Source organism: Acanthochromis polyacanthus, chromosome 20 (genome assembly GCF_021347895.1).
Source record: "Acanthochromis polyacanthus isolate Apoly-LR-REF ecotype Palm Island chromosome 20, KAUST_Apoly_ChrSc, whole genome shotgun sequence".
Taxonomy (NCBI): Eukaryota; Metazoa; Chordata; class Actinopteri; family Pomacentridae; genus Acanthochromis; species Acanthochromis polyacanthus.
Genome location: NC_067132.1, coordinates 4595771 through 4603253, shown reverse-complemented (window position 1 = coordinate 4603253; position 7483 = coordinate 4595771). Strand labels below are relative to the sequence as shown.

The 7483-nt window shown below is 43.1% G+C and overlaps 1 long non-coding RNA gene across 3 annotated transcripts; it reads right to left on the bottom strand.

Moving 5' to 3' along the window:
* Positions 1-484: 484 nt before the first annotated feature.
* On the bottom strand, positions 485-6386 carry LOC127531306 (uncharacterized). Of its 3 annotated transcripts, none has more exons than XR_007938373.1 (4): positions 6087-6386; positions 3450-5210; positions 2453-3288; positions 485-2103 (listed from the first exon to the last, which is right to left on the bottom strand). It is a non-coding gene; the product is annotated as an uncharacterized LOC127531306 (long non-coding RNA). The 3 variants fall into 3 exon arrangements; XR_007938372.1 differs by having other exon boundaries at positions 3450-4313; positions 4392-6383; XR_007938371.1 differs by having other exon boundaries at positions 3450-6386.
* Positions 6387-7483: the final 1097 nt, after the last annotated feature.

Sequence of the window (7483 nt, the reverse complement as noted above, 5' to 3'; positions counted from 1 at the left end):
CCTGGGATGTGGACTGATCACTACGCTAATTATGTGGCAGCTTCTGGTTTTACCCAGCACACATCTTTCAGCAAGCCTCCTTAGCATAAGCCTGAACCCTACTCAGGTTCCATACCTTATAGTTGTTGATCTGTGCTTGTTTACTGGCGACAATGCACTGGTCATAAATTCTAAATTTTTTGTATTGTACTGTGCTTTCAATTTATTCCGATGTTGTAAAACACCCTATGTACTCGTACTGTGAAGGGTGCTATGCAAATAAAACTTTACTTACTTACTAACCAAGAGAAATTAGCCAAAAAGGAAGAACTAGCTTTTACAGCAACTGAAACTTCATTGCTTCTGACTCTGCCCTTCTTCTTGAAAGCTTGAATGTTCCTGGGTTTTTCTGTAAATATTTTGCATTGCTTAGGATGGATAACCACATATTTATCTTTTTTGTTGAGTGCAAATAAGTAAGAGACACAAAAATAAGAGGATGAAAAATGCTTATTCTAATAGTTTATTTATATTTTTGAATCAACACTGTAGAAAGCACAAACAATATTTACACAATTTACACATTTACCGTGTGTGTGTCATCACACAACTTTTTCAAAACTGGTCTGCGCAGACCTGGCACTCCCATGGCACTTCTCTTTTGCATTTGCCACACGTTAACTTGTAGCAATGCACACATCGAACAGTAGCAGGGTTCTTTTTGCACCGGTGATGGACTTGGCACTTCTGCCTTTTGCCCGGTTCCACTGGTGTGGCGGCCTGTTTGCGAAGATGGTTTTCCTTTCCAATCTTCTTTGATGTCACATAAGACTCAGCCAACTCACAGGCAAGCCGCATCAGAAAATCTGGCCGCCTTTCCGTCCTTCCTGTGCAGGCTTGATATAGCACATGGGCATTCAGGGCTGCCATGTCAACCATATTATAAAATACACTGACAGGCCATCTTCTTGTTCCTGCCCGTACGCTGTACTGCCGCACCATCTGATCCATGGCGTCCACACTGCATTTAGTGGAGTTGTACTGGGTGATGGTGCTTGGCTTTCTTTTGCGGCTGTCCTCAGTCTGAATCACACTGTGCATGCTGCTCATAACGTAGACTGTCTTCTTCCGGCTGGCTGCGTACACTGTCAGTGTTGCATCAGTTGTTGAAAACACCTGAGTGCTGAACTCACTTTGCTTTATCTCTCGAGCTGAAGGGGGAATTTCTCTGCGAATTTTGTTGAGTGTCCCAAGAATGGTAGTTTTCCGGCTGCGTAATTTTCTTGCAAGTGAAATTGATGTGAAAAAATTGTCCGTCGTGACAGTTCTGCCCTGATCAAGAAATGGTCCCATCAACTTCATTACCACACTCTCAGACAGTCTCTCCTCTTTGGGACGGCCAGGTTCTTTGCAAACATATGGAAAGACATTGCAAATATACTTTGATTTCAAGTCACACGCCACCCAAAACTTGATACCAAATTTATCCGGTTTTGTAGCAATATATTGCAGAAAAGGGCAACGTGTCTTTGATGGATAAAGTTGTTCATCGATTGTGATGTGCCGACCAGGTCTGTAGAATGTGACAACAGTTCTGTCGAAATGATTCCCATAATTCGGAAATAGCTGCAAACTTGTCTGTCTGCACTCGCTCAGCCCGTGTGTTCTTGCTATCAAACCGTAGGTGCTGCATTATGTCTTTGAAGCGGTCGCTACTCATTGTTTCCATAATCCGTTTGTTTCCATACATCTCTGACCAGTTGTCAGACAATGATGGAACCTTAGTCACCCCTCGCCAGATGACAACTGCAATGAAAGCCATTAGTTCTGGAATAGCCATGAACCAATCCACAGTCTCTGTTTCCCTTGCATGCTCAATTGTGCATGCTTGAATGGTACGAAGCATCTGGAGAGTGAGAAAACAGAGGAAGCTTTGAAGGCGAGTTTTGATCCTTATTCTGGCTTCATGTGTTGGCTCTCCTTCTGCAGCGTAAGGTTCAATAGGAGCGAATTTCAGATGTCGTCCAACCTCTTCCTTGCACCACACTGTGCCATCTTTTGCGGTCTCCGTTAGTGCGGTATCCAGCCGTTTTGTCCTCTTCTGGGGAGGGGGAGCGTCTTCCTCTGCAAATTGAACAAATTTATATCGTTAGCAAAGACAAATGTACCAATGTAGAAAAGAGTCAAATTATATCACATCTTTTCATTGTTCTGTTTGTCTTTATTCTGAACTCTGTCAGTATTGTGGCCCTTGGTTCAGAAGTTCACATTTTTCGGGCTCCTTCTGTGAAAACATTGATGACCTCTGATCTAAAATGTGTCATTTTTATCTAGAAATTTGTAAAAAATAAATAAATACAATAAAATAAAATAAAAATCTTGAAGTTAAAAAAATATTCCCCAAAAGAACAAAATCTTTGAAATTAAATGTGAAGTATTCTGAAACAGAAATTTGATGTTTGAGAAATCTTACCCGAAAACTGCTCCGAGTCAGAATCTGACTGAAGGTCTATGTCCTCTCCATCAGAGTCAAAAGCGCTTGTTTCAGTCAGAATCATTTGCAAAGCCTGCTCAGTAGTGAATCTTCTCTGCATCTTTTTTTTGGAGAGGTCTTGGAGCAGATGACGAACTGGCAGGTTGTCCACTGGGATCTTGTATGTCTCATATAGCTAATGTAGCTAATGACCACAAAAGTGTTTTTCAGACTTTTTATGCCAATCCCCCCTGGAAAGGGGGAGCATATTTCCTCCCACCCCCCGCCCACACACACCTTTCACACCTTCCACACCTTCCACTGTTCTCCCATCCAGAAGCTGCCACATAATTAGCGTAATGATCAGTCCACATCCCAGGGCAGGAGCAGAATCCCCCCTGGGAAGGGGGAGCATATTTCCTCCCACCCCCCGCCCACACACACCGTTCACACCTTCCACTGTTCTCCCTGCAAGAAGTTGCCACATGATTAGCATAATGCACATTCCAGGGCAGACAGAGCAGGACAGGAGGATTAAATGATCCCTCTTCAGTCCTTAAAGGAGTATCCTAAAAGCATAGTCTTGCGAGTGTTAATGTCATTTTTTTGTTTTACAATATTTTCACTTCAATAACAACAACAAAAAACAAACCTCATAAACAGCGAAAACAGAAATCACCTCGAACGTAATTACATTCTTGTAAGCTCCGCATAATATGCTGATCCTGCGCGTAAAAGTTCATTTACCGCACACGTCAACTCATCTCTTAGGGTGTCAAGCAGATAGCGGTCCCTTCTCCTCCTGCGATGTCTCGTGAAGGAGCCTCTTACGGCGCCTGAGAGAGAGAGAGAGAGAGAGAGAGAGAGAGAGAGAGAAAAAACAAGTTTTTTTACTCGAATAAAAATAACAACACGAATTATTAAAAACACATTTTAAAAGAATTAGAATCGTTATGAAACTTTAACCCTGTAACACAAACGGATCAGACGTGCTTACCGTTCCGTCTGGCGGTTCTATTTGTCAGGATCCTGGGATGAGCACGCGCCCCTGGAGCGGTGTAGGTCTGGCCCGGTGTCGGAGGAGAGAGGGTGCTGGAGCCCGGCACCGTTGCGGCGCTCTCGGGAGAGGCGGGTGCGGGGGTCCTGATGCTTCTCCCGATCAAGGGAGGTGGTGGGGGGAGTGCGGCCGGAGCGGCGTAGGTCCGGGTCGGTGCTGGAGCTGTGGAACCCGGCACCGTTGCCTCGGTCTCGGGGGATGCGGATGCAGCGATCCTGCCGCCAGTGCCGCTTCTCACAATCAGGGGAGCTGCTGGTGGTGGTGGTGGTGGTGGAGGAGCTGTGGAACCGGTGGAACCCGGAACTGTTGCATCGGTCTCGGGGAACGCGGTTGCAGCGGTCCTGCTTTCGCTGCTTCTCCCAATCATGGGGGCTGGGGCGCGTGCGGCCGGAGCGGCATAGGTCAGGCTCGGTGCTGGAGCTGTGGAACCGCTGGAACCCGGCACCGTTGCAGCGATCTCGGGAGATGGAGGAGGAGGAGCTGGAGGACCGGGAGACGTCGGAGGTGTTGATCCGATGGAGAAGAGAGGAGACGGCGGAGGTAGAGTCAAGGGGGATGGAACCTGATGGAGCTGGAAATCGCCTGGGCTGTAGAGAACCCGAACTCCGGAGAGACTCGATGCGGTCTGCCACTGCCCGGGTCTGAAGCTGTCTAAATTCCGCATCACTTGCCTCGTAAGTGTGGCAGGGTCCTGGCCCTCTATATCCCAGCCACGTTCACTCCAAATCTCTTGGTTGCTAAACGCTTCGTTTCGCGCTGCGTTCTCAATGTGCAGTTCGATTTCTCGTAGTTCTTCCTCGGTAACTAAAAAAAATTGAAAAATGTTTGATTCTTGGAATAATTATTGAAATAACAACAACGAGAAGAAGAAGAAATACTCACAGGCCTCAAGAAAGTCAAAGTTGATCCCCGCGCCTATAACACAGCTTTTTTTTGAAACAACAGATCATCAGAAAAAAGTGTGTAAAAATAATGCTAAAAAATGCAAAGAAGATTAATAAACCATGTACCGTTTTCCATATTTTTTGAATTTCTGGAACTTTGACTAAAATTCAGCTTTGCTGAACGGATGTTGGAGAAAAACACTGACTCGTCTTTATCTGTTCAAACAAACAAGTGTGATGCGACTTTTGAACCTCTGGAGGGTTTTTTTCACACTTTGAGGTCATTAACCCCACACCCCTATCAGTTTTCATTTACATACGTTTCTATTTAAAATGTATAACAAACTAAAACAGTTTTTCAAACTATATGCTTTTCTACATTGTTGAAACTTTCCGGTTAAAAAGACTGACGGATCTTATTTTCTGACTGATTTATTTTAAACAGTCAAATTGTTCATGTTTTTTATTTATGATATATTTCAAACAGTTAAAAAGACTGCGGGTTCTTATTTTCTGAATGGGATATTTCAAACAGTTACATTGTTCAGTTTTATTTATCCAACCGGTATATTTCAAACAGATGAACTGCTCATTTTTTTTATTTTTATTTTTTTGTTAGCTGTTGTTGACTGTCTCGTGTTTAAAATGAACTAACAGACTGTAAAAAAAGATTGTTTTGTTTAACATTCTCCCCTTCTCCCCCTGCGGCTCTGATAACCCTCTGGCGATTAAGGAGGGGCTTCCTGTCACCGCAGCCACGGGGGGTGTAGGCGCTCAGCACTCACTCACTCACCACTGCTCGCGGGTGACAGATCGCCTGGAAGAGATAGTGGACAGCAGCATAGGGTTCAAAGGATGCAAAATAGAGAGAATACAGAAACATTTTCAATTTTTTCACAGGGTTTCTCTGTCAAAGAACGCTAAAAACTGTGTCACAGGAGGGATGAGAACGCTGAAAGTTTGTTTTTACAGGGACGTCTCTGCTCCAGATCAGATAAATACTTTTGACAGTTAGGACCCTGGAGGGGAGGGACGGAGGGGGGGGCATCTGCACCGAATAGATACGCCGCTGAGGGTTAGGAAGACACTTTAGACCTGACTTTGACCGCCAAGGGGGAGGGTCTTCTGGTAAAAACAAAGATCACATAGTAAAAAATACCACGTGATAAGGCGGGACTTCCGGTAAAATACCATGTGGTAAGGCGGGACTTCCGGTAAAAAGGGGGCGGGGCCACCTGTCAAAGTTGTGACTTGGCAGCTTCTGATTGGAACCTGTCATTTTTGACGAAAGGTGGTTTATATTACTCTCTGACATTTGGTCCCCACAAGTATGGCCAGAACCTGGGCACACACACACACACACACACACACACACACACTATGTTTTTCTATCATTGTGAGGACTTACCATTGACTCCCATTCATATCTAACCCCTAACCCTAACCCTAACCAAAACAATGGCTAACCCTAAAGAAATGTTTTTGCACTCTTACTTTTTTCAGTAACAACAACATGGCCAAGAAAACACTGTTGGGGCCCGAAATGAGATCCCCACAAATGACATAGTTTTCAGTTTTCCTACAGTTGTGGGGACATTTGTTCCCCACAATGTAGCAAAAGCTAAAACACACATACACACACACACACACACAGACACACACACACACACACAGTTATGATTTTAACCCTTACCACCAGAAAAACGCTCTGGAGCGTTTTCTTGTTGCACCGCAGTAATCAAAACAAAGCAGGAAAATGAAGCGTCGGCGAGTCTCCCTTTAAATGCGTGCTGAAAGTACAGATTTTGAACCTTCTACCAGTTTTTGAATCATGTTGATCGGTCAAGTAAAACCAGAGATATGATCAATAATAAACGCCACATTTTTTACCGAACTTCACCGGAGCTATTTCCAGCGTCTTTTATGCACGGAAAAATTTTGAACTTTGGACTCAGCGGAAAGTCCTCTCTGCTGAAAGCATCTGGTGAGAAACACAGACCTTTCGAGTTATGCTTGGTGTAGGAAGGAAAATGTGGACCAGATTTTCACAAACCTGGCGTTCTCTGGAGTAAAAACGCGAACTGGATTTCCCCAAAGGTGACTGAGAAACCTGGAGCTGAGTGACAGAGACGCTCTGACAGGGACCGGCCGCACAGACACGCCCACAGACACGCCCCCAGTCTCTGTGTGTAAGAGAGTGGAATATTCTAGAAATACACAGAGGAGAGATGGGCAAAGTGCAGATTTGGAACTTTCTATCATTTAATTTTTTTTTTTAGTCAGGTGATAGTTATAACTCTTTGGGAGAGCAGCACGTCCTTCACTGGCTTTGGCCACAGATCACTCTCTGCTAGACACCAAGATGCACAGAAAATGAAGATTTTGTTTCAGATGTAATATATTACTACTACTACTAATAATAATAATAATAAAATAATATAACAATAATTATAATAAAAATAAAATAATAATAATAAAACAACAATAATAATAACATTCATAATAAACATATTCTAGCAATTGAGAACACCAGGACTCTGGGTTCTCCCTGTGGTCCTAAAGACTGTTTCTATTGTTTTTGTCATTGTAGAGATTGTGGTGGACAGAAAAAGCTTTTTGGAACGGTACAAATTCATTTATGTAAAATTTTATTGTGACTCCTCATGATTTTGTAAATAGTTGTGCAAAAACGCCTAAAAAAATCCTCCATTTTAGTGCAAATAGTGGTATATAACTGTGTTAACTGCTAAATTTGTACATTATTTTATGACAAACAATTTATATTTACATTATAAGTTCTGAAAAAGATTCATTACACATGTTTATGGTGTCCACAGCAAAAAAATCTAACTTTTTTCTACTCGGATTTTGTATTTTTTCTGTTATTTTAGGTCAAGTGTGTCCATTCATTATATCAAAATGTCTAAATAATTATAGAATCACACAGGTGAGGTTGTGCTGAAAAAAAGATACCAAGCAAAGCAAGATCAACAGCTTTTAAGGTGAAATATAAAGGTAAAATCAGAATTTGTCAAAAACGGACCTAAACCCCCCTAGGGCCCTAAGGGTTAATGTCCCATACATCAAGCA